The sequence below is a fragment of the Spea bombifrons genome, chromosome 2, assembly GCF_027358695.1.
Source record: "Spea bombifrons isolate aSpeBom1 chromosome 2, aSpeBom1.2.pri, whole genome shotgun sequence".
Classification (NCBI taxonomy): Eukaryota; Metazoa; Chordata; class Amphibia; order Anura; family Pelobatidae; genus Spea; species Spea bombifrons.
In genome coordinates, this window is record NC_071088.1 from 132,820,069 (window position 1) to 132,832,399 (window position 12,331).

Here is a 12,331-nt window from a genome sequence, read left to right on the forward strand (position 1 = left end):
TAAGACGCCTTCAGGAACCACCACCCAAACCTGAAACCATAGCCTGATAGAAGGGCGAGCAAAAGTCCCCACTGGATGGCCTGAACCCCCAGCACATCCTTATATTGCCCTTCCCCTTAAGCCCACCTCTCCTGCTCCTTGAAAACCTGCCCCCCTCAAATCCACAGGGCAATTAATGCCTGTACCCTAATTAAGGCCGGATCGTGACACCCTTTCTTAAACAAGTTTTCCATTCAGGGCTCCCTTTATCGCTCCTCCACCAAACTTTGCAGTAGGCACTATGCATTCCGGTTCTGCTGACATCTGCCAAATCCAGATTCGTCCTTCAGACTTCCATATAGCGAAGTGTGATTCCCTGCTCTATATAACACGCAGCCACTGCTCCAGAGTCCAGCGGCGGTGTTCTTTACACCACTTTTAGCCGAAGCTCGGCATTGCTCATAGTGATCTTCGATTTGTGTGCAGCTGCTTGGCCAGAGAAGCTTTCTAGGCGCTAAGTGCTTCAGTCACGCTCTATGAGTGTGCGTGGCCGACCGTGTCATAAGCTGTTGCTACTCCTAGATGCTTCCACTTCACAATCATAGCACTCTTCAAACATATATATATACCAGTGATGAGACTTTGAACCCATCTGCGCAATATACCTACATTCTTCAGTGTACTTATGCCTGCATTTGTTCTACCTCCAAATTAAGCCTCTCTCTCTCTCTCTCTCTCTGGGCTTACCGCCAAACCTAGACAGAAATTAGCTGTAAAAATAGCAGCGTAGCTTTGTTCTTTATCGACAGCCATAAAAGATATAATTTAGGTCCAGTTAAAATAATTTATTTGTATTTCACCATATTGGTTGTTAAAGCAAAAATCTACTTATTGTATACTCGAATAAATAACAAATAATAACAATAAACCAACAAAGCATTAGAGATACATTAAGTATATTTTATTTAATACATACAAAGTATATGATGAGCATGAATATCTTATGTTTTAATTTTTAAATGGTGTGCTGTTTATTATAGTCAGCCCAATTTTAATATGTATTTTTTTAAACTTCCACATTCAATAGTATTTATAACCGAAAGTGAATACAAGGTAAAGCTCAACAGGATAGAGTGGCAAAAACATGACTGTCCTGCACAAAGCGGGACAGGCGGTTGGCGTGTGGTGAGTATATCACGCATGTGCTATGGAAAGTAGAAGCTGGGCGACAGGGAAGAAGGCAGGGGCGTACCTAGAAGCCTCAGGGCCCCGGTGCGATAATCTGTTAAGGGCCCCCCGCAACCCAATCTACCCCCTTCTCACACCATCTACCCCCTCTCCCCCTTCTCAGGCTATCTACCCCCTCTCCCTCCCTTCTCACTATCTACCCTCTCCCTACCCCCTTCTCACTATCTACTCTCTCCCTACCCCCCTTCTCACTATCTACCCTCATCCTATCCCCCCTTTGTAGGTCACTTACCGGGCAGTCCTGTGGTGGGGGCGCAAGGCTTCCGTCTCGCTGCTCTGCGCCGGCACCCGAGACAGACGTCTCACGCTCCTGCTACTCGGCACGCCTTGGGCCCCCTGGTTGGCAGAACTCCAGGGCCCGGTCACAGTCGCGACCCCTGCGACCCCGGTAGTTCCGCCACTGGAAGAAGGCAAATGCATTAGGGGGTTCTGCCTAATCCCCCTTACATTTGCAAAAAGGGAGAACTTTGACCTATCATTAAAAATGAAATGTTGCGCAATTTATAATGGGAGTGTTTTTGTGTTTTTACCCATGTCATTAACATAAATGGATTTTATTTTTCTGGATATGTCCATCTATTCTAGACCCCCGTTTATCAGGCGCACCTCTAAAAACAAGTGTCTCGGTATCTGAAATGCCGATGATTGGGAGGTAGATATTGTTTTGGGGTATTTACTATTATTATTGCAGTTAATTCACAATATTCTTTTTTTTCTCTGCTTATGTTTCCAAGAGGTTCATTTACATATTTATTGCCCAATGACTCACATGACATTACCTACATTATTTGTGACTTTTGAGAATGTATATATTTCACTACGGTAAATAATGTATGCGAAGTCGCGCGAATAATACCGCATGTCTATTTTCAATGCATATTTTATAACATTGCATTAAAAGTATCAAAGTGAAATTATTGCTTTTTTTTTTTTTTTTACAATTTAATATCAATGATTACATTTAGCCGGCCGGATTATAGGAATATAAATTACTGCATTACCTGATTCTTAACACCCTACTAATCTCTTACAGATATCCTTTCAGTAACTGCAGTACATTCCTAAAAAAAGAGCCAATTAACCCTTTGTGGGAACCAGAATGTGACAGCAGGTAAGAACTCTCACTGTATTAACTTCTACCACCTTTGCTGGAAGGCTGTTCCATTTTTTGACTACCCTCTGTATTATTGCTAACACATTGTAAGAACACAAGAGCACTTTATATATATATATATATATATATATATATATATATTTACATACACTAATTCTAGTAAACAGTAATAAATAGTGAAGCGCTTGTATCAGACTAATATTTAATTACAGCGGATAATATGCTGGCGCTTTCTAAATCGGTCCGCAGCTACAGTAAAATAAAGAGAAGAATTTCACGACACTAAATCAGGGGATTTTGTTACATTTGTCTGAAAAGATAGAGTTTAGTTTATGGAGCACAGACTGATCGTCCAAAAACAGAACCTGATACCCTTCAAGTTGAAAGTTAATAAGGAAAACAGCTGTTGGTTCGCCGGGTCAAACATACGTCTAGAGACAAGTGGAATTACGGCTAACAAAAGCAGTCGAGGAATGTTTATGGGTGCGACCTCCGAGAATGCAGAGAAAACCTACTACAGTATGTAAAAATATTCTGTTTCTTAAATACTAAAGGGAAACTCCAGTCGTCACATATACTATAATTCATATGATAGCCGAGAGGTCCTCTTTGTGAATGAATGGAGAGATTCTGCAGAACCCCAACCTGCCATTGACTTCCCTCTTCTCCCATCCCCTAGATCCTAAGTCCGCAGGAGATGTGTTTCGAGCTCACAGTTATCTTTCCAATGCCTCAAAAATATGAGAAGGCGGCTCGTACTTACAAGATGTTTTCTCAAGAGGATTAGCACTGCCTGATGTGGTCACCAATAATGACGGAGTAAGTAGGAACTTAGCTAGATCCCCCCTGCTTCCCATGGGCCAAAACGAGCAATCCTCCCTGCCCGGGCCAATCAGCCTCCTCAGCTGAACGATGCGCTGATGATGATGGAACCCATTGGCTGTCAGTAGGACAGGTAGGAGAATAATATATATCTCAGTAGCTACATCTAGTTTCATGAAAACCCCAATGGCAGATGTAAAACAACTTTGGCTTCTAAAGAAAAAGAAACTTTAAAGGTTTACTGGCGCTAACAACTATTTTGCTAATGGGCATGACAATGTGCAAGCCTTTTTGTTGGTTCTTCTTTTTTGTGTCCCTCCTCTCTTTTTTGGGTTCCTCTCTTTTTTCTTCCTAGAGCCAAATGTCTTCACAGCTAACTAGGACTCATTCTCATTGTGTCCCATATGATGACAGCAGTACTATGGTTCAATAACTAGAACTCTGACCTAGTAATGTGGGAGCATTCCTTGAAAAGAAGCTCATACGTTTAGCTAGGTATTTAGCAGGGCCAACTCTGCCTTTCCTACAGAAACGAGATTTGAGGCAGGAAGGAACCAACAACCACAGGCATACATTTCGGCCTTTATTGACCTCATCAATTGGGTACAGTTGGTGTACCTTTAGGCACAAGAGAGCAAAGAGGTCCACGTCTGGACTTAACTTTATGTTTGAGGAGAACCCCAAGAGATTTTGTTTTCTATGATACAATGCTTTATGTATACATTCTGTAGCCAGAGTTGGAAATATTAACTGATCTAAAGTTCTTCTAAGCATTAATTTCAGCGGTTACTATGGTAGGTTACCATGCAAGAGGTGGGCCATCTATCACCTGCCATGACTGCGTGCTTACCAACTAGAGCGTCTGTTCCATCTTATCAGTTCAACAGTTTCACTGTCTGGTCGAAAGCGTGAAAATCTATCTAGCAAAAAAACATCAATATCCTTCGAGAAATCTTCACAAGCAGCAACTGCTTTATGAGGCAGAAAAGTTCTGTACAGAAAGGAATGCAAGACCATTCAGTGAGTCAAAAAATAGACATACGCTTCCTAGACTTTCGAGCTGTCCGTACAGGTGAGTTGGTTGACCATAATTCACTTCAGTATTTAAAGAGTATGACCCTACTAAAAACATCTGTAAAAGAAACATACCACTGCCTCAAAATTCTAGTTTGCGAATTCCATGAAAGAAATGACAACCAACAATTAGGTCAATATCGTGATGGCTGCACCCGTGTTACCAGCTCATTTCCACCTTTCTTCAATTCTCCCTCGTCGGAGATCATATGAATCCAGACATTGAAAACCCACGTAGACCATTCTGGCCTATGCCTACTAGGGGGGGGCAGTAGGCCTAGGAGGCAGCAGTCCCTCTGGTGCAAAAACTGGGGGGCAGATTGCCCTCTTGGGTGATCATGGCCCTCTGGTGTCCCACTGGACAATGGGCTGGTTACAAGGGAGATCTTTGATCAACTGGCCAATTTACAACTGGCTCAACATAGCCTCGATAGACACCATATCCTAGCTCTTTGTGGATTGAGGATGTCAACCGCCGAGGGGATGCTGCCCTGGGACGAGCCTAGGTCAGAGCCAAAGGTAAATACATCCTCATAAGGATCCTGAATACATTAGAACTGGTGCTGAAAAAGGAAACTACTTTGTCTAACTTCAAATGGTCTAAAACTGTCTTTCAGAATGATGCGGTGGAGGACAACAAATCCAATTCCCATAAAAAAAAGATATAGCAATTTGTATCTCATTCCCTCGGCAGCTTTAAAACCAGCCGGTTTCAACCTAGATCTTTTAAGACACTCACGCCAGACTACATTTTTTTTTGCCAGAAAAGAGAGCTTTGGTTGATTACCCACTCATCTTCTCCAAGCTCGGAAAAAGAGGCATGGAAACTGGATTTGAGTAGCCTAATTAAACCTACACAGTCAATTACATTAAAACAGACATAAAACAAACCATGCAATTTCAGCAATTAAGCCTAAAACAAAGAGACTTAATGCGGTAATATGTGTTATGTGGAAAGCCAGAAGACGAACAATATATTCTCGTTTATAATCGGATGAGATGAATTAATGTTTGGCTTTCCGAGAGGTTTCTGGAGGTCTCGATGCTATAAGAAATCTGAATTGGAAATAGCTGAGATAAATAACAAGCCATAGGATGCTTAACCCTTTAAGCAATATTAACACTTCGCATTATTACTGGTGGCTCGGTCATAGGTTGCCTGTAATTTCAAATATCTTATTAAAATAAATAGCAACTCTCAGGGCCAACACCCCCATCTCTTACATCGGCAATATTCATAAGGTTAGAGGAAAAATAGAATTATATACAGAAATAGTTTTTTTTTTAACCAAGCCTATACAGTAAACCGGCATTTATCACATTTTTCCAGCCCGTTGTAAAGTACTGATCAATACTTTACTTTTCACAGTCCTGTCAGTTCCAGTGGCTGAACAGAAATATAACTGGAGTTTATAACATCAAGAAAAAAAAGTATTTTTTAAGTAAAAAAACAAAAAAAAAAAGGTTGGGGCCCTGACAGTGTGCCAGGGGGAGGCTGGCAATATTCCCAATACAGCCATTTTTTTTTTAAATACTCTGGATCCACAGCTTTTCTCTACGAGATAGCTTGACCTAAACAAGTCTCATCCATCCATCATTATGACAATGGAGATGGAATGGACAAAAAATATTCAAATAATAAAGCGCAGGAACCAAATGGCCTTGGTGCAAAATCAGTCACAACCAGTTGGGTGGTGGCAACTAATGGGATGCCAGCTCAGATAGATTAATAATACCTCCATTCCTGAAATACTCTGATCACACAGTACTTCCATTTCCGTGTGCCCATGGGCTTTACATCGAGGAATTAACAGAATTATTTTTATTATAACTTTTACAGAATGGAACTGTGATGTTGGACTTCCTTAGTAGAAACCGACTAGTGAGGATAGCTACATGGTATCTTAAGTAGAATGTTAGATCTTCAAGAACACCAGATGGTCCCAACAGATTCAGCCAACCCTACTTCATTCTTTCCAAATGATGCCAATACCTGGTCCTATCTAGACTGGTGGGCAACAGCTACTCTCCACTCCCACCAAATACGACTTGAATCCTTCCAGTCTGTGTCCACTTTCTCTCTCTACCCTAAACTGAGTTCTGGACCACAAACTTATCCAGCTTGATTTTAAGTGAGTTCAAATGTTTAAAAAGGCTTGACAGTGATCCATCGGCTGCTGCAAAATAAGCGATTCTATTGAAAAATGGTCAGGAGAGGGCTGTCAATTGGTGCAGTGGGGCATTATGGCCGGTATGATTTGGACAGTTTTGGGCCCCTTGCTTTGTATCTATTTGCAATTCAGCAATTATCCACCAGAATGCCTAGAATAACAAGGATCTAGAGCAGCATTTATATGATGACTGGATCCTTTCTGTGCTCCCTTCTATTGGTTTTCCATCCATTCAGTTTCTGTAAATGTTTATGAGGCACAATGAACATTCTGACAGATATACCATAGGCTGCTTTATTAGTGGGCCACTTGGCTGGACCTGCCCTATTGGCATCTTGTCAACGCTGGAGCAGGGAGCGACTGTCGGCAATCAGATCGCCGGCTAAGAAAACAGCTCATAACTCCAAGCTATATTACCAGTTCTTTAAGACATAGTGGACCTCCTGGAGCAGTACTGGATTCTCCGCAGGGTAGGGAAGGCCCAGAGGGCAAGTAAAGCCAAGTGGCACCCTGGCCACTGCCTCCCCTATAACATACATTAAGACACTCTCACTTTAGGAAGAAGTGGATCATGCACATTTTCTTTTCCCTTCTATCACAAACAAACAAATACATACCCACTGAGCGTCTGCCGTCTCCTTGGAATGTACCATTTGTCCTTGACCCCTTCCGGAGCTCACATGCAACAGCTGTACGTGAAGAAATAAAAAATATTTATCATGCTATAATACATTGATCCTTTCCCAGTTATACATGCTGCATTGCAATCATAGGGAATTAAAGTAAATGACAGTAAAATCTCTGGTATAATAAGCACAATTTACCCCTTCTTACCCTGTATAGGGGGTGTATCACACCTTAGTGCAATTTTTTGCACCATATTCCAGGTTATAGCAAAACATTAACTCCATGATCACCTCAGTATTGAAATTCAGGGTGTCCTCGGCCCCCACACGAGTGTGGAGACAGACCAGCCCTGACCTCCACCTGCTACACCATTACTCCATTACAGCAATTATGAGAGTGATCCATTTTTTTATATATCAACTTTAAATGAGAGGTTTGTGATGGTATCACACATATTTTCCATTGTTAAGGCAATCCAATTTTCATTTGGATCAATGTTATATATGCTGTATTCAAATGTTATTGGACTGCCGCCTTTTGGAGCATTAACTCAACAACTACTGGTGCGCTCCAGTATGGATTTCCATTGTCAGCTGCACAGTTTCCATAAGGACTGGCATACATTGAAACTTTTGATGACCTCCACTGGGGAAAAAATGATTTGTTCATTAGACATTACATTATATCTAAGCCTGTAGCTCACCAGGCTTACACAATGATGTACTTTTACCTCTTTATCTATTTAAAGACTTCGCTCATATCTAACATCTCGTCTTATTATTTTATTTCATGCTGAGATTTAATATGGCGTTGGAATTTAGGCATGTGTGGAATAAGTAAAATAAATTCACCTGAAAAACATCTTTCAAATTCAGCCAATTCCTCAACAAAACAACAAAAATAGTAATCCATTTGTGATATCCCCTCTGGATTATTATGTTGTGTTCTAATCCTCCCGCAATATTTTTTTTTTTTTAACCACACAATAAAACCAGCAAAGTTTGCTCTTGATGTTAACCGAGGAACAAAAAAACTCTTCAACAAAGGAATTAATGGGGGAGCTATTACTGAGTTACGCCGGTCGGAATGAATGGTACATGCACAATACTCCAACCAAAGCCTTGAGCTACGTACCAAGTGCTGCATCGCGAACATTATTTTGACAATACCAAATGGCACAGCGGGTCTGAAAACAATGTAATTTCCTTTTTATTTTACTTTTTCTTTTAAGGAAAATATACAAAAAGTCACTCAACTTGCATTACTATGCAAATATGAAGAGAAATTACTCGGCGCGATTGAATGAGGCATTTGTGAATAGCTAAGCAGATAAAGCATGCTTTTTTTTTACGCTACGGTTTACCGTGTCAGAATTTGTGATTTTTAGCACAATAGGAAAACTTCAAAATATTCTTAGTTGGTCAAAGTAACTTCTAATGATGGAGTTTGAAATGTTTAAAATAGATTGGAGTACGCTGTCATGGAAACAAATAATACAGCCAACTAGGAAACATAAAAGAATACTTAAATGTTCTGAAAACATGTTAAAAAAAATAAATCTTATGAATTTGAATTTTTTCAGACAATTTTCTTCTACTTCTTTTCAACCGAAACATAAAAAAGACAATAGAGGAGAGAAAAAAAAAACACAAAACAAAACAGATGTTAAATAGGAAAAAGGCAAATGTTTATTTAAACCCTGAAAATATGTAGCAGGAAATAATTTTAAGATAAGTATGTTGGTGTAAGAAATGCGGCCGTTGTTGACATAGCAGCGGGAGATTGTCGTTCGGGATTGTATGGCTGAAAAACTGAAGCAGGTGGCCAGGTTTCCTCGTGAAAGAAGGTCACAGAGGTGAGTAGAAGTCACGTGTGTACCTGGGAACTTTCCGGATAAGCCCGCGAGCTTTAGTGTTGTGCTATAATCTGAAGGCGAATCCTGTCCTGATTCTCAGGGTCTAGAGTTACCGTCTAGGTTCTTCTAAAACTGACCTCAAAAGTCTAGACTCTCCGCGCCGGTAGCTGCTTGTCTTATCAGTAGGTCATAGAAGACAATTGGGGTCTAACAAATGGGGCAGGTCTGAAAATAAACCCGTTTTGGGTCGGCCGGCCACCGAAAGCAAACTTTGAAGTAATCAAGAAGCCATAAAAATGTCCACTTCTTATGTAATGGCTTAAACGATAAGTATACGATCCCAAATATCTGTTCTGGAACTCATTTAACCCCTTGGCTGCTAAGCCATTTCACACCCTGGTGCTAAGCTAGTTTTTGGCATTTTGGTGCATCTCACGTTTAAACGTGTTTCAAGTAAATTTCTTGGGAATAAACTATACAAACCATATATTGTTTTTTTCAGCACACCCAGCAGATTCCAAATATACCATTTTTATATGTGTATGTCTCATAAGGTTTGCAAAATACAACCAAAAATGGGAAAAAAGTGTAATTTTTCACTTCCAACTCAGTAAAAACTAGTTTGTAATGTTATTTTTCTAAACTCTAATATCAAAACCTGTGTTGCTAAATATTTGTAGTAGGTAACCGGTCTAAAATAAACAGACATTGAGAACAGTAGACTGTGTTTTTCTAATATTTTATTGCTAAAAGTTACCTTTATTAGACTATCACAAAATTCATCTTTAAATGTAATGCATGGCTGCCGTCAATTAAACAGCTCTAGCTGCCTGGGATGTTAAAATATGCCAACAAAACTATATATTTTTAGAAACTACACCCCCAGCCGCAGCAAATGAGGTCTTATTTGTATTTGTATAACAAATCTGACTTGCACAACAAATAAGTGAATATCACACAAATAAAAATAAAAAATAAATAAAATTAAAAGCGACATGTTCATTTATGTCTTCCGCACTCCAGGTTTGTCCTAGAAACACATGCAGCCCCTCATTTGATGCGCCAAGGGGTGTAGTTTCTGAAAATATATACTTTATGCACCATAATTTAACTTCCCAGCTGTCTAGAGCTGTCTAAATGCAGCCATCACCCCTAAATGTTTTAAGACAATTTTTTAACAAGATTCTCCAATCTGCCATATCTGAAGTTAAGGTGGTCTAGACATCAGGGAAGTTAAATTAGGGTACATAAAGTACACATTTCAAGAAACTACACCCCTTGGAGCTTCAAATGAGGGGCTACATGTATTTCTAGGACAAAAGTTAAGTTCACAGATAATGATGGAATATGTCGCTTTGGCAAGAAAATGTTTTTTCTAACCATAGCGACATGTTCATTTGTGTCTTGCGCACTCCAGGTTTGTCCTAGAAACACACGCAGCCCCTCATTTGATGCGCCGAGGGGTGTAGTTTTTGAAAATATGTACTTTTTGTGCCATAATTTAACTTCTTACATGAGCAGTAATGCCACGTCAAGGCTTCAACCCTAATTACTGACCATTCACACGCTTTTCATTTCTCCATTCACTCGCAGAAGCACACACCATACTTTCCATACATTCACTCGCAGAAGCACACACACCATTCTTTCCCCTAACAATCCCAAAGAGATGATCGTAAAGGGAGAAAAAAAACACTTTTACAGCAAAAATAAGTTTTGCAGTAAAAATGCAAGGGGCTCCAGGGATGACATGGTTAACTTACGTACTACAGGCTGTACGGCTGATTTTTGCAGTTCATCTGGATTTCAAAAATTGCCTTCCTCTACCATTGGCTAAATTTAACCCCATGATCAAAGGGATCATGGGGTTAAAATTTAGTATCGGCCATTTTTAAAAAGGGAATGTGACTTTTTATAGCTGTATGATCACTGTGGTAACATTGGCTTCCACAGTGATCATTTAGCTAGAATACTTAAACTTTTTTTTTTTTTTTTAAAGTTAAACCAGTTCATGTTTAGATAATTTAATTTGGGGGTCTCTAGGCAATTTTGATCTTTATTTATCTGCCTTTAGAGACCCCCAAATCATTTTTTTACTTTTTTTATACATTTTTATTTTTTTAACATAATATTTTGTATTCTTTTTTTACAAGCATTATACCGTTGGAAAGGTGAGGCGATTACCTTTCCAACGGTATATGTTGGGGGTCTGTAGCTGCTCAGATGCCTGAGATACAGGCATCTAAGCAGCATGCCCCCATACCGTGAAAACTGACAATTGTCAGTTTTCAATAAAGTTGCGCGGTGACGTCATCGCGTCATTACGCGCGACGTCACCGGCCGGATCGGGTGGTCCCAGTGATGCCCTTCAAAATGAGGGGCAGATCGCCGGGGTAGGTGGTGATGGGGGTCCACAGACCCCCAACATATACCGTCTGTCCACAGACCCCCATCAAGGTAGGAGAGTGCTAGCGACGGCATGGTGCCGTCGTTAGCACCTGACTGGGACTGCTAGCGACGGCACCATGCCGTCGTTAGCAGTCAAGGGGTTAAGGTCCAAATGTTTCATGATCTACCTTCACAACATACCTTAACCCCAATTTAAAGACGTTACGCCGCTAAAAATGTAGTTTTTAACAAGGAGGCGCTGCTCACATTGCCGGCGGATATATATTATGTGATGGCTGTACGGTTAAGTTCACAATTATTAGTATTATTAGTGAGTCAAACCACCTATAGCGTGTGCCTTTTCCAAGCAGATGTTTAAGAGACGCGTGGTTCAAAATTTAGCAACAAGTTTTTCTTACTATCAATGATTTTTTGCCGCCAACCATTCATTTTTTTTTTATGGGTTTTATGTTCAAGGATATATTTTTTTAATCCATGGGATTTCTCCTTTTAAAAAGGGAGAGATAACTTAATGGGTTGCCATAATCATGCAGATAACATAAAATGGGATTGTAATAGATATATGTTTATGTAAATGGCATTATTTAGGTTTATTTTGTGTACAGAAATGGAAAATTTAATTTTTTTGGGGAAAAAAATGAAAGATTTGCTTTAAGCATCGTAAGGAAACCAAGTGGAGGTAGATTATTAAAGACATCTTAAAAAACTGTTACCATGGCATACATGTGTTATTTTTATTATTTTCTATTATTTTTATGGCGCCATATGGCAGTCAAAGGGTTTGAACAGATAAATTAGGGAAAGAGAGCTTGGCCCAGAAGCTTACAATCTACATGGGGTTTTTTTTAATTTATTTATGCTTTATTGCAAACTTTACTATAATTATTGCAATGTTTGCCCAGATGAGTGAGCGTCCGCATATGCTAATTAGCATATTATTTCAACAATTGCAAAGATACATATTTTAAACACGCCTAAAATCACTATTTTGTAAAATGTATAGTCTAATATTTGTAGAGAGATAAAGTGTCA

General features: G+C 39.8%; 1 protein-coding gene across 1 annotated transcript in view; it reads right to left on the reverse strand.

Annotated features, from left to right (window-relative positions):
* The window catches only part of FAT3 (FAT atypical cadherin 3), a 259,360-nt gene that overhangs the window by 214,179 nt on the left and 32,850 nt on the right, over positions 1-12,331 (reverse strand). The window contains exon 2 of the mRNA XM_053456544.1: positions 7,026-7,097. The gene's annotated coding sequence lies outside the window, so the exon portion shown is untranslated. The remainder of the gene's footprint in view (positions 1-7,025; positions 7,098-12,331) is intronic.